The sequence below is a fragment of the Thermobia domestica genome, chromosome 5, assembly GCF_964235325.1.
Source record: "Thermobia domestica chromosome 5, izTheDome1.hap1.1, whole genome shotgun sequence".
NCBI classification, from domain to species: Eukaryota; Metazoa; Arthropoda; class Insecta; order Zygentoma; family Lepismatidae; genus Thermobia; species Thermobia domestica.
Genome location: NC_137458.1, coordinates 170,141,082 through 170,163,664, shown reverse-complemented (window position 1 = coordinate 170,163,664; position 22,583 = coordinate 170,141,082). Strand labels below are relative to the sequence as shown.

The 22,583-nt window shown below is 35.9% G+C and overlaps 2 protein-coding genes across 21 annotated transcripts in view; one reads left to right on the top strand and one right to left on the bottom strand.

The window, feature by feature from the left end:
• Window positions 1-22,583, bottom strand: part of LOC145686263 (mannan endo-1,4-beta-mannosidase-like) — a 506,707-nt gene that overhangs the window by 48,226 nt on the left and 435,898 nt on the right. The window lies entirely within an intron of this gene.
• Window positions 1-22,583, top strand: part of LOC145686267 (uncharacterized) — a 223,769-nt gene that overhangs the window by 100,138 nt on the left and 101,048 nt on the right. The window contains exon 5 of one of the 20 annotated variants that reach the window (XR_014131570.1): window positions 15,422-20,858. The exons of the other annotated variants lie outside the window; for them this stretch is intronic. The gene's annotated coding sequence lies outside the window, so the exon portion shown is untranslated. Of the gene's footprint in view, window positions 1-15,421; window positions 20,859-22,583 lie in introns of those variants that run through there. 20 annotated transcript variants of the gene reach the window in all.

Here is a 22,583-nt window from a genome sequence, read left to right as displayed (position 1 = left end):
TATCCGGCATAATCGTGGGACGTAAAACTTAAAAATTTCATTTCAAATCATTTCAATCAAAAAAAAAAAAAAGTTGCAGGAAGTACCGGTATGTAATTTCGAATAAAACAAACTACTATATACAATTCTGAGTATATTATTCTTTTATGAAATTCTCGCGAACCTTATTTCTAAATTGAAGGGTAAGAAGACTAAATTCATTCTCTTATTATTATATATCCATTTCAATTGAAGCAGTTGGAATAGTTGAAAAAAAAAAACATACCCTATGCCACAATCGGTATAACGTGCCACACTGGTGTGTCCAGCAAAGTGAACAGTGTGACGCAAACTTTTTCCTATTATTTGCAAGAATATTTGTGGAGTTCCTGTTATTTATTATTATTATTATTATTATTATTATTATTAACGATTTTTCCATGGATCAGCTGTCTGTATACGGTTAAGCAACCACAAGTATCACATTGAAGGAATGAGTGTAATTATTTACTTTAATAGTAATACAAAAGTCTATTTGCTTGTATATTCTACCGGTAAGAACTGCATCCGTCTAGAAAGCTAGGACTAACAACAAAGGGATACCAAGTTGTGACCACACACCGCCCCAAATCGTGGGTGCCACAAGTTCTCTTCTACGCCTTAGAACAATAAGGGCTGTAGCGTTCAGGGAGAGAGAGAAACAACTCAATTCCATTGCAGTTATATGCTTATTAAATGTTAACTTATATTTATAAATTGTGTAAGTGATCGTATCGTTTTCTGTTTATTATTATTATTATTATTATTATTAATAATAATAATCATAATAATAATTCTTATTATTATATATTTCTTAATACGTTGATTGCCATGTGTATGGAATTCCATACACACGGCTGTCCTGTACAGTAGAGCGTGATTATTTTCCATACGCAAACAATGTAGATATTCCAAGTTTGTTGTGTTCGTTCTATAGGTGTGTATGTAATTAGATACATATGGCGTAGAAATCAAAATTTAATGTCCATAGTAGTAGGCCCCCCGTTATGCGCGAATGACTCATCCTCACTCTCTTTTATGACCGGGGTAAAAGTTCAATGACCTGGCCGGGGTCAATGACCTAGGGGTACATAGGACCACCCCCTCTAAATTTTGGCAGGGGTACCATGGCCCACCCCCTAAATTTTGGCAGGGGTACATAGGACCACCCCCCTTAAATTTTGGAAATTGCCAAATCTAAAAATTTGGTGTGGTAGCCTGGGACCATAGTATGTACCTCTATCAGTATTGGGTGTCTATGTCGTTCCCTTTCATGGGTAAAAAATTGCCAAAAATTCAAATTTCGGGGGTTTTTGACCTAATTTATCCCCTTTGATGAGGTGTTATTAAGTTATATGGTTATATGGGCGTATACAGGGGTCCATTACTTTTCATAAGACATGGGTATATTAATGCACCCCTTGAAAAATTTGGGAGGGGTACCTTGGCCCACCCCTTAAATTTTGGAAATTGACCAATTTAAACATTGAGTATTATAGTACTGCATCCTAATATGTATTATGATAAATTTGGGTGGTCCACCTCGTTCCCTTTTAGGGGTACAAAATTGCCAAAATATAAACGTAAGCAATACGTAGTACCACGTGTTTGGTTTTTGGTCGATTTTATCCCCTTTGATGAGGTGTTATTATCCTATATAGTTATATGGTCATGTATAGGGGTCCATTACCTTTCATAAGATATGGGTATATTTGTGCACTCCTTTAAAAATTTGGGAGGGGTACTTTGGCCCACCCCTTAAATTTTGGAAATTGACCAATTTAAACATTGGGTATTATAGTACTGCACCCTAATATGTATTATGATAAATTTGGGTGGTCCACCTCGTTCCCTTCTAGGGGTACAAAATTGTCAAAATATAAACGTAAGCAATACGTAGTACCACGTGTTTGGTTTTTGGTCGATTTTATCCCCTTTGATGAGGTGTTATTATCCTATATAGTTATATGGTCATGTATAGGGGTCCATTACCTTTCATAAGATATGGGTATATTTGTGCACTCCTTTAAAAATTTGGGAGGGGTACTTTGGCCCACCCCTTAAATTTTGGAAATTGCTCATTTTATATATTTGGTATTATAGTACTGGACCCTAACATGTATTATAATAAATTTGGGTGGTCCACCTCGTTCCCTTCTAGGGGTACAAAATTGCCAAAATATAAACGTAAGCAATACGTTGTACCACGTGTTTGTTCTTTTGGCCCAATTTATCCTCTTGGATGAGGTTCTATTACCTTATATGGTTATGTATAGGGGTCTATTCCCTATCATAAGACATAGGTACATTTGCGCACCCCGGGAGGGGTACATTGGCCCACCCCTTAAATTTTAGAAATTGCTCATTTTATATATTTGGTATTATAGTACTGGACCCTAACATGTATTATAATAAATTTGGGTGGTTCATCTCGTTCCTTTTTAGGGGTACAAAATTGCCAAAATATAAACGTAAGCAATACGTTGTACCACGTGTTTGGTTTTGACCTAAGTTATCCCCTTGGATGAGGTCCTATTACCTTATATGGTTATATGGTTATGTATAGGGGTCTATTCCCTATCATAAGACATAGGTACATTTGTGCACTCCTTTAAAAATTTGTGAGGGATACCTTGGCCCACCCCCTTAAATTTTAGAAATTGCTCATTTTATATATTTGGTATTATAGTACTGGACCCTAACATCTATTATGATAAATTTGGGTGGTCCACCTCGTTCCCTTTTAGGGGTACAAAATTGTCAAAATATAAACGTAAGTAATACGTTGTACCACGTGTTTGTTTTGGCTCAATTTATCCCCTTGGATGAGGTCCTATTACCTTATATGATTATATGGTTATGTATATTGGTCCATTCCCTATTATAAGACATGGGTATATTGATGCACCCCGGGAGGGGTACCTTGGCCCACCTCTTTATTTTGGAAATTGCCCAATTTAAACATTTGGTATAATAGTATAAGACCCAAATATATATATATTACTATAAATTTGGGTGGTCCATCTCGTTCCCTTTCATGGGTACGAAATTGCCAAATTTTAGTACAACCACGTGTTTCGTTTTTGACCTAATTTATTCACTTGGATGAGGTCCTATTACCTAATATGATTATATGGTCATGTATAGGGGTGCATTTTCTATCATAAGACATAGGTACATTGATGCACCCCGGGAGGGGTACCATACGCAATCCTTAAATTTTGGAAATTTTTCAATTTAAGCATTCGCTATCATAGTACATGACCTCAATATGTATCATGATAAATTTGGGTGGTCCACCTTGTTCCCTTTCATGAGTAAAAAAAAAATGCCAAAATATAAACATAAGCAATATGTTGTATCACGTGTTTGGTTTTTGGCCCAATTTATCCCGTTTGATGCGGTCTTATTACCGTATATGGACATATGGTCATGTATATAGGTTCATTTCCTATCATAAGACATGAGTACATTGATGCACCCCCGGGAGGGGTATCTTGACTCATCCACTCAGTTTTAGAAATTGTTTAATATAAGCATTTGGTATCTTCGTACAGGTCTTCAATATGTACCACTATAAATTTGGATGGTCCACATCGTTCCCTTTCATGTGTAAAGAACTACCAAAAATCAAATTTCGGAGGTTATTTACCCTATTTAGCACGTTATATGGTTTATTACCTTTATATGTTTTTGTTCTTTTAAATTTGGGAATTATAAAATAACATAATTTGGTAAACGGTTTGTAGGACCCATTGGTGTTCCTCTTATGGCCAAATATTCAAAATTTAAAGGTTATTGACCGGCTTTATTATTGAATAACTACAGGATTTATTACTTTTTTCATAAGACACAGGTGTATTTGGGTACCAATCTTTAATTTTGGGAGGGGTACATTTCTTATTGTCATATCAATAATTGATAATTGGATAGTATCTCATTCATTGGGTAAATCATTATGATCACGTGATCAGTTATTGACCTATGATGGGATTAGGAGTCCAGGACATTGGTACATTTAAACTTTGTAGGATAATTTGAGAATGCGTCATTGGTTTCGATTATTCCAGCCAAATATAAACGTAAGCAATACGATGTACCACGTGATTGACCTTGATGAGGTAGTGTACAGGGATACATAGCTAACCTTATTGAATCTTATGACTCATAGTCTTAAGGGAATACATGCTACAACACTGGCAAAGTTATTGTTGATGCAATTTGATTGGTTGATCACTATCTTTCGTGGAATCTGATTGGCTGATCACTATCTTTCGTGCAATCTGATTGGTTGCTGTTTTTCAAATCTTTGCTGCATTCAGTTTTGTTTTAACATTTAAAACGTTTGAAACTTTGGTTTGACATTTTTTCGTTTGATATTTTTAGTTTAAAAATTTTTGTTTCGAAATTTTTGTTTGAAAACTTTGTTTCAAAATTTTGTTTGAAACTTTTCGTTTGAAATTTTTGTTTGAAATTTTTCGTTTCCAAATTTTTTGTTTCAAAATTTTTTGTTTCAAAATTTTTTGTTTGTAAATTTTTGTTTCAATTTTTTTGTTTAAAATTTTTTCGTTTGAAATTTTTCGTTTCCAAAATTTTTTTTGTTTAAAAATTTTTGTTTGAACAGTTTTATTTGGAAAATTTTGTTTCAAATTTTTTTGTTTGAAAATTTTTGTTTAAAAATTTTTTGTTTGAAATTTTTGTTTGACATTTTTTTTTAAAAGTTTGTGCACTCATTAGTAAAGAACCAGAACTGTTTAGAACTAAAACCTCTGGCAACATTGTGGTGCAATAGTACACATCAGAATATGGGGTTGTACTTGAAATGAAAAAACACAATTCATTGAAATGGATCATTTTATTACACTCCACATACATCCATACCAGATAGTGGTTCTGGATATTGTCGATACAATGTATTTTGAACTTCTTGCACTAGTTTGTCTTTAGCGTATACTTTTAATTCCAATTGAAGTCTTTTGAGGTCTATTGCGATATCAATTGGTGGAAACTCAATGTCCATTTGATCACAAATAAACTGTTTATCAATACAGTTATGCACCCATGAACGATGTTGACAACCATCACAATATCTAGATACATGTTGTACAATATGCATAACACATTTTTCAAAATAGTACTTTTTCAGGAATATACTTGTTTTGTTGCACACTTCCACTGCATGTTTCACACACTGAAATATGCTGATGAATTTGTTCCATTCCGTTTGTGATAGATACACCATGTTGCGAGGGGCATGAAATGTACTCTTTTTACGTAACAGCACCATCTTCTCTTCGAGGACTGTACGCAGCACCACTTCATGATTTGAGCCTAATAATTTGACTATGGTCACATTTAGCTCATCATGAAAATAATCGTTCATTTGGTCGATTCGTGAACATAATATTTGCCATTCTTCACAGGTCAGTTGTACACCAAATTGTTCTGCTTTGCCCAATCGAATCACAGGTTCAAATGTTCTAGCACTGATACCAATCATCACATGTTTTGTTTGAAATATATTTATTGGATAATAGCTTGCGAAGATGAACTCTTTATCGTTAGAAGTACACATCTTTCATCCTGAAAAGCACTTGCTCAAATGATTTCGTGGGATGACACTTTATTTGCTGGTTTATAGTTATTGCTGACGTCATTGGTAAGTAATGTGCTGACGTTTGAATTCATGATTTCATCACAGTTGCTGACGTCATGCTGACCAACCAAATTCATACAACTACGGCTGATGTGCTGACGTTTGAATTCATGATTTCATCACAATTGCTGTGTACTAAATTCAAATTGATGACTTCGACCCAAGAATCCTTTGTAACATAAAGATACAGATCCAGTATTTAAGAAACGCAGCAGTTCTTCTTGTTTTGATGCTTCCATGGGTAAATATCTTGCTGGTAAAATTATATTCTTATCATTTTCAAGCTTCACTACGATTCTTAATCCAAACTTTGTAGGGATCATTTGGCTAGCTAAGATTCTATAAGGTACATTCTGTTGTAAATCAGTAATCTTGGTAAATGATTTCATCACATCACACGTGTTTAGAAACTGCAGACAAGTAGCCATGATGATGTTATCATGAATACTAACTCGAACGATACTTATATATGATGAAAAACTGATGACGTTGCATTATCATGTTCTGACGTGTACTATTGCGCCACAATGTTGCCAGAGGTTTTTGTTCTAAACAGTTCCGGTTCTTTATTAATGAGTGCACAAAACTTTTAAAAATGTCAAACCAAACTTTGAAACAAAATTTTTGAAACGAAAAAATTTGGAAACGAAAAATTCAAACAAAATTTTAAAACGAAAAAAAATTTTCAAACAAACTTTTGAAAAAACAAAATTCTGAAACAAAAAATTTTAAACAAAAAAATTTGAAAACGAAAAATTTCAAAACCAAAATTTCGAACAAAAAATTTTAAACAAAAATTTACAAACAAAAAATTTTGAAACAAAAATTTTCAAACAAAAAAATTTTCAAACAAAAAATTTTGAAACAAATTTCAAACAAAATTCTGAAAAAAAAATTCAAACAAAAATTTTCAAACAAAAACTTTCAAACAAAAATTTTTCAAACTAAAAAAATTTCACGTTTCACGGTTAACCGTCAAACTTTATCCGGTTTTTAACTATTCGATTAACAAATAAACGGTTTTGATCATATTTGTCAGTGAGTGCAAAATGTTGAACGAAACCAAGATTTTTAAATGTTAAACAAAACTTAAAACTGAATGCAGCAAAGATTTGAAAATCAGCAACCAATCAGATTGCACGAAAGATAGTGATCAGCCAATCAGATTGCACGAAAGATAGTGATCAACCAATCAAATTGCATCAACAATAACTTTGCCAGTGTTGTAGCATGTATTCCCTTAAGACTATGAGTCATAAGATTCAATAAGGTTAGCTATGTATCCCTGTACACTACCTCATCAAGGTCAATCACGTGGTACATCGTATTGCTTACGTTTATATTTGGCTGGAATAATCGAAACCAATGACGCATTCTCAAATTATCCTACAAAGTTTAAATGTACCAATGTCCTGGACTCCTAATCCCATCATAGGTCAATAACTGATCACGTGATCATAATGATTTACCCAATGAATGAGATACTATCCAATTATCAATTATTGATATGACAATAAGAAATGTACCCCTCCCAAAATTAAAGATTGGTACCCAAATACACCTGTGTCTTATGAAAAAAGTAATAAATCCTGTAGTTATTCAATAATAAAGCCGGTCAATAACCTTTAAATTTTGAATATTTGGCCATAAGAGGAACACCAATGGGTCCTACAAACCGTTTACCAAATTATGTTATTTTATAATTCCCAAATTTAAAAGAACAAAAACATATAAAGGTAATAAACCATATAACGTGCTAAATAGGGTAAATAACCTCCGAAATTTGATTTTTGGTAGTTCTTTACACATGAAAGGGAACGATGTGGACCATCCAAATTTATAGTGGTACATATTGAAGACCTGTACGAAGATACCAAATGCTTATATTAAACAATTTCTAAAACTGAGTGGATGAGTCAAGATACCCCTCCCGGGGGTGCATCAATGTACTCATGTCTTATGATAGGAAATGAACCTATATACATGACCATATGTCCATATACGGTAATAAGACCGCATCAAACGGGATAAATTGGGCCAAAAACCAAACACGTGATACAACATATTGCTTATGTTTATATTTTGGCATTTTTTTTTACTCATGAAAGGGAACAAGGTGGACCACCCAAATTTATCATGATACATATTGAGGTCATGTACTATGATAGCGAATGCTTAAATTGAAAAATTTCCAAAATTTAAGGATTGCGTATGGTACCCCTCCCGGGGTGCATCAATGTACCTATGTCTTATGATAGAAAATGCACCCCTATACATGACCATATAATCATATTAGGTAATAGGACCTCATCCAAGTGAATAAATTAGGTCAAAAACGAAACACGTGGTTGTACTAAAATTTGGCAATTTCGTACCCATGAAAGGGAACGAGATGGACCACCCAAATTTATAGTAATATATATATATTTGGGTCTTATACTATTATACCAAATGTTTAAATTGGGCAATTTCCAAAATAAAGAGGTGGGCCAAGGTACCCCTCCCGGGGTGCATCAATATACCCATGTCTTATAATAGGGAATGGACCAATATACATAACCATATAATCATATAAGGTAATAGGACCTCATCCAAGGGGATAAATTGAGCCAAAACAAACACGTGGTACAACGTATTACTTACGTTTATATTTTGACAATTTTGTACCCCTAAAAGGGAACGAGGTGGACCACCCAAATTTATCATAATAGATGTTAGGGTCCAGTACTATAATACCAAATATATAAAATGAGCAATTTCTAAAATTTAAGGGGGTGGGCCAAGGTATCCCTCACAAATTTTTAAAGGAGTGCACAAATGTACCTATGTCTTATGATAGGGAATAGACCCCTATACATAACCATATAACCATATAAGGTAATAGGACCTCATCCAAGGGGATAACTTAGGTCAAAACCAAACACGTGGTACAACGTATTGCTTACGTTTATATTTTGGCAATTTTGTACCCCTAAAAAGGAACGAGGTGAACCACCCAAATTTATTATAATACATGTTAGGGTCCAGTACTATAATACCAAATATATAAAATGAGCAATTTCTAAAATTTAAGGGGTGGGCCAATGTACCCCTCCCGGGGTGCGCAAATGTACCTATGTCTTATGATAGGGAATAGACCCCTATACATAACCATATAAGGTAATAGAACCTCATCCAAGAGGATAAATTGGGCCAAAAGAACAAACACGTGGTACAACGTATTGCTTACGTTTATATTTTGGCAATTTTGTACCCCTAGAAGGGAACGAGGTGGACCACCCAAATTTATTATAATACATGTTAGGGTCCAGTACTATAATACCAAATATATAAAATGAGCAATTTCCAAAATTTTAGGGGGTGGGCCAAAGTACCCCTCCCAAATTTTTAAAGGAGTGCACAAATATACCCATATCTTATGAAAGGTAATGGACCCCTATACATGACCATATAACTATATAGGATAATAACACCTCATCAAAGGGGATAAAATCGACCAAAAACCAAACACGTGGTACTACGTATTGCTTACGTTTATATTTTGGCAATTTTGTACCCCTAGAAGGGAACGAGGTGGACCACCCAAATTTATCATAATACATATTAGGGTGCAGTACTATAATACCCAATGTTTAAATTGGTCAATTTCCAAAATTTAAGGGGTGGGCCAAAGTACCCCTCCCAAATTTTTAAAGGAGTGCACAAATATACCCATATCTTATGAAAGGTAATGGACCCCTATACATGACCATATAACTATATAGAATAATAACACCTCATCAAAGGGGATGAAATCGACCAAAAACCAAACACGTGGTACTACGTATTGCTTACGTTTATATTTTGGCAATTTTGTACCCCTAAAAGGGAATGAGGTGGACGACCCAAATTTATCATAATACATATTAGGATGCAGTACTATAATACTCAATGTTTAAATTGGTCAATTTCCAAAATTTAAGGGGTGGGCCAAGGTACCCCTCCCAAATTTTTCAAGGGGTGCATTAATATACCCATGTCTTATGAAAAGTAATGGACCCCTGTATACGCCCATATAACCATATAACTTAATAACACCTCATCAAAGGGGATAAATTAGGTCAAAAACCCCCGAAATTTGAATTTTTGGCAATTTTTTACCCATGAAAGGGAACGACATAGACACCCAATACTGATAGAGGTACATACTATGGTCCCAGGCTACCACACCAAATTTTTAGATTTGGCAATTTCCAAAATTTAAGGGGGGTGGTCCTATGTACCCCTGCCAAAATTTAGGGGGTGGGCCATGGTACCCCTGCCAAATTTTAGAGGGGGTGGTCCTATGTACCCCTAGGTCATTGACCCCGGCCAGGTCATTGAACTTTTACCCCGGTCATAAAAGAGAGTGAGGATGAGTCATTCGCGCATAACGGGGGGCCTACTACTTCCATGCCACGTATATGCAAAACCATACACAAAGACATTTATGAACAAAGACATTGAGTTTGAGTTTAACGTCTCGTTCAGCAACGAAGCTATATGAGACGTCGGCCCACTGATTAACGTGGACTCCGAACCACGTGAGCTCTCGCCAGGAATCGAAGCCGGGTCTTCCACGCCAAAGGCGCGTACGCTAACCACTAAAGAGCTTATGACTGAGACATTTATGAGCTAAAACAAAGGCGAAAACAAAGATGTGATTTTGAGTTTATCGTCCCTTTCAGCAGCGAGGCTATATGAGACGTGGACCTACTGATTAACGTGAAATCCGAACCACATGAGCTCCCGTCGGACGAAAACAAAGACCTTTGGAATTGACAATTGTTTGGACATTCCAGTCGAACCTACCTAATATTAACAACATTTCTACGATAATTTCGTAACTTGTATTATTTCTTTTGTTGATTAGCTTGGTTAGGCTTATTTAAACACTTTCTTCTTTGCACCGACGTGTCACATCTCTTGGATGAAGATACACTAGCTCTCACTGGAAATCTAATCCAGAACCAATGCACTTGAACCATTTATTTGTCCACAACAAGGCACATTTAAAAAGAAGTTTCGATTTTGTTCGGAAAATTGTGATTAGGTGTAACATTTAAAATATATTTAAGAAAGGGTACGGAGTAAACGCACTGTACTTTCTCGCTCGAATTTTTTACACTGACTTACGTTAGGCTGCAACTGTTATTGAAACATTTATTTGGGAAATTGCGAATAAAATAATATTTTGGAAAACTTTGCTAGAAGAAACTTCAGGCCCAAAAGTAAAGTACCCATTGGTCATATTTCCGTTAGAAATAACTTGATCCATATATTAGAATTATAAAGGATATAATTGTATGTGAACTATAAGCAAAAGCGTCTGAGTAATTTCTGAGAAAATTATGCAAAAAGTCATCCCCAAGAATAAATTATCCCTTGTGGATCTTTTCAGTACAAACGAGCTATGCTATATTGTTAGTGTTTCCATAAAACATTTATTTATGAAATACGAACACAATCGCCTGAGTCGTTCTTGAGAAAATCGCAGGGTAAAACTTACTGTCAAAAGTAATATACCATTTCTAGATTTTCCGGATGAGGGAATTATACCATATAGCTAGGTTATTTATGTAACACGTATTTATAAAATATGAACAACAAACATCTCCTGAGTTGTTTTTAGGAAGGTCATCGGGAAAAGCTTACCCCCAAAGGTAAACTCTTCTATCTGTACTTTTGACAGTATATCGAGTAATTTTTAAGCAAATCGTCGGGAAAAATTTCACTGTCAAAGTAAACTATCTCTTTTGGATTTTTCTTTTCGGAACAAGCGAGTTATACCATGTTGTACGATTATTACAGAAAATATTTTTACTGAAATTAGAACAAATTTGTCTCAGTTATTACTGAGACAATTGTCCAAAAAAAATCAACCCTTGAGAAAACCACTTCTTCTGTATGTTACCGGAATAAACTATTTATGCTCTATGTTAGTTTATTAATGAAATATTTCTTTACGAAATATGAACAAAATTGCCTGAGGCGTTAATGGGAAAACCATCGGGGGAAAGCTCACCCTAAGATTAAGCTACTCCTTGTTGTTGTCATATTGTTAGGTAATTAATGATACGTTTATTTATGAAATGTGGTTGAGAAAATTGTGCAAAAAGAACGCATACCATACAGTAAATTACACCATATATATTTTTTCAGAAAAATTATTCATATGTGTTGGAGATTTGTTAATAAAATATATATTTATCAAAAGTATATAAAATCGTCACAGCTTTTTTTTATTTGAGAAAATTGAATTATTTTAAATTTTAATCCTTCAGTAAATTACCCTTGCTTTTAGGTGTCGAAGGACATAAAATTCGAAAGATATTATGTTATTAAAACGTTATGTCTAGAATTCGGTGCAGATACGTTGAAAAGTATGGCCTCTATTTGAGTGCGTGTAAAAGCGTGACGAACCGAGAGACAAATAGATGGACAGACATTGAAAAATCATTTTTTTTCGATAAGTAGGAGCCATGTAACTTGAATTTATTGAAATCTGGTATTCGGTTTTTATAACTATCACCACACTTTCTTCTTTCGTCGCTCGAATGTGAAAACGAATAGGCCTACACCGACACGTAATGTGATAATTTGTAATCCCAAAAATTTAATTTGTTATGTTTAATGTGTGGTTACTCTAGAAAAAAAAGCTTATGCATGTTACATCATTTTATTATCAGTTTTTCATGCTACTGTATAATTCGGTACGATTATAGTTAATATTCATGGCATCTTTTGGAAGCATTCGTGTTCCTCACAAAGAGAGCTGTAAAATTTAGTTTTGTATAAAGAAAGCACTCTTGATTTTTTTTCACACAGACTTGCATTTGTTGCACTTGTGGATATGAAACAAAAGGAGAGAGAGTCAATACTTTAAAAAGTAACACACACACAGAAACACTAGAACAGTTTTTTTTCATGACAACGAGCTATTGCTGTGACTGTGTTCCTCACGCTGTGTGTAAAGCTGCAGGTTGCTCTTGTTTTGTTTTTTCCTGTTCCTGACTCACAGACACTCGCAGTGAGTTGAAGCTGTGTAAAAACGGAGAGGGAACGGTTAAGCATACCATACCATAAACCAAAAACAATCGCTATTAGTAATAAATAGTAAGCTAATTCTGAAAAAATACGTCATCAGAAAAACAAAAAAGTTATTTCATTATTATATTATTTCGTTTCTTATTAACATAAAAATTATACACTTTCTACAATGTTTTGTAAAGAAAAAAAAATTGAACAGGACCGGATGGGATTCGATCTGGTGTCAAAACAGTATAAGAATTACTAGTCCGTCACTCTACCCACTTGACCACACAGATTCTCTTTTGTTGCCTATCTTTTTCTTAAGAAATAAATGCTCATGGCTATAGAGCATGTCACTTCTAAACTTAAAACAACAGTTTTTCTCTTTGTTTATATATTTTCGTATAACATCTTGCTTACAGAAGCTAATTTATATTTGGCAGACAATTTACACCCTAGATTTAAGCCAATAAATGCAATATTTTACTCCAATTTCCATTCCTTGGTTCAGGTCTTCTCCTACTAATCTTGTTATTCCCTCTGCAATCGTGCTGTGCTACTCCAAAAATTCCCTCGAAAACATTATTGCCAGTATACACAAAACCGAACATAATTTTGTTTTTTGCTTATATTTTTATTATTTTATTATATTTTTTGGAAATATCTCCTTAGATGGATTGCTTTCTATTATCTCCACGTACTAATAACTGAATTTTACCAATAAACATATGGAAAATGGAATAATTGCGAAAAATTGTGAGTTACAGTATACGCGCAATATTTTTTGCGCATGGGAGTACCTAGTTATATCATAAATACTGTCACAAGTTTCAATGTAAATAACATGGTATTAACACCAAGCCAATTTATTTTAGTCATGTTTTACATTGATATGTTGTACACCTGACGCACGAATCATTTTTTTGAAATGTCCCCCCCTTGGTCTTGATGTAGGCACGAAGTCTGTCCGGCCACTGGTCAATGGCATTACGCACCACGTCCATGGGAAAATTGTTCACTGTTCGGGTCCAGGATTGTTTCAGACTGTCGATAGATGTTTGCTGTTTATGGCAGACCTTTGTCTGAAGGACTGTCCAAAGTTTGTAGTCCAACGGGTTAAGGTCCAGGCTGCTAGAAGGCCAATCAGCGGTAGAAATGAAGTCGGGGACGTTCCGTGCCAGCCAGTCCTTGTGGTTGTTTTCGCTTTGTGGCCTGGAGCGGAATCCTGCTGGAAGGTCCACCTTTCTCCAGGGAACGTGGTAGCAGACAGTGGTTTCACTGTAGGTGTTAGCACTGTGTCCTGGTACACCTTGGCAGATGTTTTAACACCTTGTTCGCAAAAATGCAGTTCATTCTCCACCAAACCATCACTGAGGCAGGATCATGTGCCCTCTGAACCCTTGGAGCTGCCTCATCAACTGCAGTAGATGACGTGGCATACACACGGTCAATTGAAGGCCTGCTCAATTGTGAACACCTTTTCGTCAGTGAATAGAATCTTTCTGTGCATATTTTTTTGTTGGCGTAACGCCGCAACAGTCTCTTTGATTTAAGGACCCTCTGCGACATTAATGTTTGAGACAGAAAGTGACCAGACCGCCTCTTATACACCTGTAGATGTAGGTCACTCCTGAGCACATGAGACATGGAATTTCTGCTGATGTTCATCTCAGCAGCCATCACACTTTGTGTTCGAACAGAATTTCTTCGAATTCTTGCTGCGACTGCTTTCTGGACCTGCGGGGTTCATACCGTCGTGGTCTGCCACTCCTTGTGCGGTCAGCTGCCGTTCCAGTCTGGCGCGATACATGAATCTCTTGCTGATTTGTAGGTGTTTTAGGAGGTTGAAAATCTCACCTGCTGTCTTCCCGACCTTGTGTAGTGCAATTACTGCTACACGATTTTCGTAATCGCCCCACTCCATCAGAACTCAGTACAATATCAACGTATGTCATGAACAAACACATACTACATGCATCTTCCGCTTTATACACAGACGGGAGCACTGTCACTCCGGATGCCTACAGCGCCACTCTAAACTTAGTGACAGTATTTATAACTAGGTAACATGTAGGACAACAATATGATTGTCACTCTGGTATTTATGAGGATGTAAGAAAAAAATGATTTTTTTTCACTAACTGGGTAGAATGTGTGTTCCAGTCCCGTGGGAAAGTGAAAGAACAGTGGGAATCCAAATATTTGGATCACCCACGATTTTTTGTGTGTGACCTCTTGACGAAATATTCCGTAATACTACAGTATAATAGATGACATGCTGGAAGTCTGGAAAATTGTGTAAGGTTTTATTGTTGACATGTCAGAGAGAGAAGTATTTATGATTTTTTCCGAGTGAGAGAACATTTGGACACTAGCTATTTAGCATTGTTAGCGTCTTGCAGAGAGCCTTTTAGTAAAAATTGTGGAGAATTTATTTTGTTTGAGAGAGCATTGTAGAGAAAGAAAGAGAGGGTAAAAACAGTATAGTGACCATGCTGATTTTTTTGTTAAAAGTCAACTTTGAAAAGGGTGAAGTAATTTATGAAATCTGTTCTTGGTTATTTCTGACGCACGAAAGTGGATAGGATTGTTAAATTTACTTCCTTTTTCCCTTTTACGAATGAGTAACTTTTGTTTACTAAAAAATCCAAAGAAAAATTTTTAACGTTGAATAACGAAGACCCCTTTTTGTTACAGGAAATAGGATTTGTTTGGGTGTCTGTAAAGAAAAAGCTAGCAAGGTACTGTGGATGTTTTGTTACTTTCTCGTGAGAACGGAAGATTGGAAAAAATGGATCACGGGATGGCTTGGAGGGGTGACAAGAGGGAACTGAAATAGGGAAACCTGTTTTGTTGAATTGTGTGTTGTTAAGGTCGATTTGTTTATATGAAACTGATAAAATTAATAAATATTGTAATATCCTATGTGATGTAAACAATTCCACGCATCAGTGTTTACAAACACCACCACGTGGTTCGGCAAGAGGATCTCCCACCAGATGGATCTACAGTCACATGCAGACGGCGGCTTCTGGCCCCTCCCACGGAGCAGACGACGACATCGGAGCAGCAGCGCCACCGCCAGCCAAAAAACCCTATAAATTGGATGGACGAAGACAGCTCGATACCAGTTTTCTGGTGACCCTCCTCTAGTCTGCTACGAGACTTTTGGAGTAACCTAACCCCAGGTCACTAGTCTGCTACGGGACTACGCCTATCCTATCTCCTGGCTTAGCCTGCTACGGGCCTCTGTCTGGGAATCCTAACCTCAGCCACTTAGCCTGCTACGGGGCTCTGTTGGCCACTCAATCCGCCTCTGCTTGCTACGGAGCATTGGTTCCTGAATTCCACTCCTCTTAGCCTCCTACGGGGCTCTGTTGGAGATTCTGTCTGCGACCTTACGGTCAAAGACCACCTATAACTAACTTTTGATTCTAGAGAAATTAATTTGTACAGTATTTTGTGAAAATACTTTTATAGTGGAAGCTTTTATAATAAAACTGGTAGTGAGAGTCGATTCCGGACACTCTTATTATATGCTCTATCTATAACCTATATGAGACAGTTTTACATGGTAGAGGCTTTGACCAGCTCAGTATCGATCTGAATACTCCCCTACCGGACAGTATTTTTATTAACTTGAAAGTGAACTATTTTTTTTTTAAGGTATGTGATTTTTCTTAAGTGTACAATTAGTGAATCAGACTTGACTTTATTTTAGTGCATGCCTCAAACTAGAACTGGAAAGAACTCTTTCCCGGAGGACGGTACAAATATGGAGCAGAATTCGCGCCCTTCTTTTAATATACCACACCTCACTAAGTATTCGGGACACGTTACGGAGGATCCCGAGAGATTTTTAATGCTTTTCGACCATCTTGCATTATTGCATTCGTGGAATGAACAGAAAAACAAAGAACTATTACCTATGTATTTACAAGACGTAGCACTTGATTTAGTCCTACAGTTAAAAGCCCAGAACCAGTTAGATGCGCTTAATTACGAACAATTAAAAGATAAATTAGTTGACTTGAGTAGATCAAAATTTCCGGCATATCGGGCGGAATTTGAAATTTTTCAAGTCCAACAAGGTGAAAACGAGCCAATAAATGCGTATTTTCTCAGAAAATTGAGGCTCATTAGACAAGTTCTGCCTCAGGCCACCAAGGAGCAGGAAATAAATTATTTATCCTTAGGTTTAAAGAAATTTTTTTTGCAAAAGATAGCGTTAGAAACATTTACAACTGTTCACGCCTTACAAACACATTTACATAATCTGGAGAAAGCAAATGACCTAATGAAACGTGATTACGTGGAATTACAACAGGCAAATATTCACTCTGCGATCAGGATTTACCAGTCAGCAATTTACACTCATCAGCAATCGCTGGCACTTCCTTCCCTGTGCATCAACAACTGACTTATCCATTATGTAATCCAACATCTAGTTTGAATCAATACCAACCGACCCGTCTTTCCTACACCTTCAGCACCGCAGCTACAGGGTGCATGAAAAAAACAATTACCTCCAATTTCCCCCTCCCAAACTGCTAATCAGAACCCCCTCCCGAACCCCACGCGCCTAGCACATCTAGTAATTCTAGTGCAAATAATTCATTAGACTTCACTAAATTAGCAAATCAAATGGCTGAATTATCTCTTCTTGTAGCTCAAAAATGCTATAAAGAACTCACAATTTAGGAGAGGTGGTCGTAACAATTATAGGTCGAAAAATACAAATAATGGTAATCAAAATCGGCAGGGAAACGGAAGTAAGAACAGTTCAAAAATTATAATAGTAATCATAGGCCGGAAACAGTTACAGTATGCGGCACATTTTATAAAAAAGGTCATTCTTCTAGTACATGCTATAAGAACAATCAGCAGGGAAACGCCTAGGGGGGCCCCAGGACAAACCCTCTCAAGAACATGTTCTGAGGGCCGAAAATCAGTTAAGAAGTGAACAACAAAAAATGGTAAATACATCATTTTATGCAGTGGCTCCGTTATCAGATAGAAGGGAGAATATTAAAATGTTAAATCAGGAACATAAATTATTAATTAATGTAACAATTAATAAAGAAAAATATTTTGTAATCATAGACACTGGCAGTTCATTGAGTCTATCGCCTAAAAATTGGCTTCCTCCAAACACAAAATTGATTCCTTTTAGCACCAATCTACGAGGAATTGAGAATTCCGCCGTAAATTTACGCTATATAGCTTTGATTAAGTTCAGGATTGGCTCAACAACGTTTTCTCATTATTTCAGAATTTTAGAGCATGGAGATTTTTTGCCTTTATTGGGTGAAGACATTCTAAATCGATTACAAACCAAAATTGACTTAGAGGATAACATGTCTGTATACAAGAAACCACGGTCTCCGCAGTATCCAATTGAAGTTGACACTCCAAGAAAAATTGTCTGCTAGCGCTATGCTTACAATAAAACAGTGCAAGTCGGCTGATGTATTTACAACTCGAAAGGTTACCATACCAGCAGGTCACATTTCTTTTTACCAATTAATGTCAAGAATCGGCAAAAGGATAATGAATATTTTTTCTCTCTCCATTAGAAAATTTGCTGGACAAATACGGACTTTAAACGTTACCTACTAAAGTACATAAGAATAATTTCACTTTATTGATATCAAATCCTACTAGTAGGCCGGTAACGTTAGTAAAGAACGCTCCAATGCATATGTTGAAAAGAATGTTCAAGAAGTAGATTTACAGGATGATTACCAAAAAGATGAACAAGACGACGAAACATTTTATCGAACTGAACAAGAAATTCAAAATACACTAGAAGAGACCAAGTCACATTTTGATGTTAAGTTATTTGACATCAATCCAAATTTAACGAGTCAACAGAAAAAAGTTGTACATGATCTACTTTTTAGATATAGGGATGTCTTATACACCAACTGACATTGGCTACTTTCGTGGTTATGTGCATAAGATAAGGATAGATATAGGAGCCCTCTTTTCATCAGAGATCACCTCCCATTACATTGGCAGTATGACCGCAGACTGATTTACGAATTAAACAACTTTTAGACGCTAATATTATTAAAGAGACTAGTGACAGTTCCTTTTCCTCGCCACTTCTCATAGTGAAGAAACCAAATAGTTCAGAGTTTCTCCTAGTTTTGAATTTACAGGCTTGCAGTAAATTTACACAATATTTGAGCATTCCGTTCCAGTGCACAGAAGACATTTTACATGTACTTAGAGGCAAATCTTGTATTTCGACTATTGACATAAAGTCTAGTTATTTCCAGCTATTATTGCATCCCAAAAGTCAAAAATACATTACTTTTGAGCTTGAAAGGCGTATAAATTTCAACGCTGCGTAATGGGACACACCTCGTCCGCCGCTGCCCTAAGTTAGCCGTACGCATGCTTTTAGAGGGTCTACCACCGCGCGTAACAGCCTTTGCGGATGACCTCGTTATAGGGAGCAAAAATTGGAAACAACATCTGTTGGACTTGGAATTGCTCTTTAAAAGGTTAAGAAAACATGATTTTAGAGCAAACCCAAACAAAACCCATCTATTATACTCGGAATTAGAAGTTTTAGGATTCACAGTTAATGGGAAGATCAAAATATAGTGATAAAATTGCCAATAAAATACGAAATTTCAAGAAACCAACCTCTAAACGGACCTTGAAGAGTTTCCTGGGACTATGCTCTTATTTGAGAGCACATATTAAAGATTTTACGGAAAAGGTGGAACCATTTCAAATTCTTTTGGACAAAAATTCAACATTTAAATGGACAACACAGCATGATAAGCTATTTGAAAATCTTAAAACGGATATTATACAAGCTCCATCTTTGTTTCACTTCGATCTATCATTGGAAATCCGAGCATATTCAGATGTATCGTCAACCTCCGCAGGCGGCATACTGGCTTGTTACGATAATAAAACCAATCAGGAACGTGTTGTTTCCTATTGTAGTCGACGTTTTACCAAAAGTGAGAGAAAAGCCTCAACATGGCAAAAAGAACTATATGCACTGATATATGTTCTTCGAAAATTTCGATATTTCTTACTGAATAGGAGATTTAAATTATTTATAGATGCTAAATGTTTGGCTTCACTCACTACCCAACCGGACAAAGTCGGGAAATTTAGTCGCTATAAAATATTCTTGGCGGATTACAATTTTGAAATTCAACACATTAAAAGTCAGTAGCACCCCGCTGACATTTTTAGCCGCTTAGAAGGCAAGCAAGATATACAACAGGACGAGAACCAAGAAGTTGGTAACTTCTCCGACACGGGAGACGCTAAAGTTTTTGCTTCACACTCTTTAGAGCACGCCTTTCAAATTGACCAATCCATTATGTTACCTAATTTAGCAGATGAACAAAGGAAGGACCCTTCATTTTCGGACATCATTACTGTATTGGAAAATAAAGAACCTAACAAATTATCTACACTCCGTGCGGCGAAATACTTTTCTCTTAAAAATGTATTATTATATAAGACTCAGAAACACCCTCAATTAGAACTGCTGTATTTACTTTGCGTACCGAAATCTTTACTAGGCAAATGGTTCGAGGCTATCCGTAACAACCCAATGGCACCACACTTCGGGTATACCAAGACATACCAATCGGCGCTTAGGAAATACTATTTTCCTAATATGAAAGCTTATATAGCCAATAGAATAAAGACATGCAATCTTTGCCAAAGACTCAAGAAGTTACCAGCTAAACCATCGGGCCAATTGCTGCATCACCCATTTAAACCCATTGCCATTGCCTAGCAGTACGATTCAATTGGGCGGGTGCCGGTCGGAGATGGCAAATTCAAACACATACTAGTTCCTATTGAAATGTCCACGCGATACTGTGTCACCAGAGTTGTAGACAGCATCACAGCAGAAGAAATTGAACAATTTCTTATATATGACACTAGCAGCGTTCACCCCGCTTCGCTGCGGTCACCCCGGAACGCAATAACTTTGTTACTTAGATAATTTTTACTTTTTCGCTTTCAAGTGATATGATAAAAACCATAGAAGATTGCAGTAAATCTTAACATTATATCGCCTGTCATTTATGTTAACCCGCCCCGCTTCGCTGCGGTCATCCCGGTGCTGGCATATTGTAAAAGTGTCTGTAAAAATAAGCAAATCAATTAAAAAATTTTAAACAGAAGATTCAAGCTATTTTCCGCTGTATATCGCCTGTCATTTATGTTAACCCGCCCCGCTTCGCTGCGGTCATCCCGGTGCTGGCATATTGTAAAAGTGTCTGTAAAAATAAGCAAATCAATTAAAAAATTTTAAACAGAAGATTCAAGCTATTTTCCGCTGTATATCGCCTGTCATTTATGTTAACCCGCCGAGTGACACGGTCATGCGGGTTGCATATAAATACGTTTATTTTTACCTATGATGAACTAATAACAAAGGATTTGTACGTTATGGACACTTGAATGGTCAATTATCTCAAGACACTGGTAATTAAAAATTAAAGTGATATGATAAAAACCATCTAGGGTCCAAATCCTAATAACCCCCCAAAAATGAAAGAAATTGGTTCAGCCGTATTAGCGTGATGAGCGGACAAAGGATTTTGTACGTTCTCTTTTATATATATAGATTATACTTAAATACGGAGCTTTTTCATACCTGTATTTGGACAGACACCCTGTACATAACGCTAAGAGGCTGCAGAACCTAGCAAAATTCTACAATTTTGAATTTAAATTTTGTCCAGCGTATGACCACAAAAATCTGGGTGTAGTGGAAACATTTCACAGAATCATACAGAACGCTCTTAGATTTTTTTGTACAGGAAAATCAAAATCTTTGGCCAAAACTAATTCCATACATAACATTCACAATTAATACATTCGTACAAGCTGGAACTAAATATTCAAGTTTTTTATGCATGGATATGAACCTAAGACCATCTCTGATATAGCATTAGCATCAACTCCGACGTTATGCGTCAACAAAGAGCATTTGAATAAGATACGAGGGATCGTACAGAATAATTTAATCACAAGCTATAATAAAGAGAAAAGATATTTTGGCCGCAGACATCAACAAACTAATTTTGATAAGGGCTAGAAAGTACTTGTATTTTTTCCCAATCGTCAAGTTGGGATACCAGAATCATTTTCATCCAAATATGTAGGACCTCTAGAAATTATCGAAAGAGTTAACCCTAATCTTTATAAGATCAAATTTCCAGACTCATCGTCAAACAATACAGGAGATTTCAGTAGACCGAATTAATCCATTTTATGAAGATAGCGAAGACTTAGAACAAGAATAAATAAGTTCTTTTTATTTTCTACACGAGCGAAGACATCTAAAAAGAATTTAAAAAAGATATAATAGCAATTGCAGAAAAGAAGATGCGATAGGGTCTGGATATTTCATGTTTTAAATATTTCTCTTTTTTCAATTACCAGCACAGAAGAAAAGAATAAGATCAAAAAAACACTTTTCATAGCGATACAAACATTTCCTCTTTGTTTTAAAAAGCTGACTCATAATTTCCAACTGAATGAAAGAATGCTGAGATCTGCATTTCCGCGTTTAAAAGGCAACTGATCTTTACAAGGACAGCTAACTTATAATTCTACATTTTCATCAAATTTTTTTTCTTTTCCTCTGTGAACTACATATTGTCACCGACATTATTCAACTTGAATATTATACAGGATGTTCCAAAAGTCAGGATCAGTCTTACATTATACAGGAGGTCCAGAAATACGGGACCATCATCATTAGCGGCATTATTTAAAATTGGATTATTCTATTAAAATATATATATATATATCTTTAGCTCAAGTATTTTACACCTTATAAAGTGTTTCCGCGAAATCA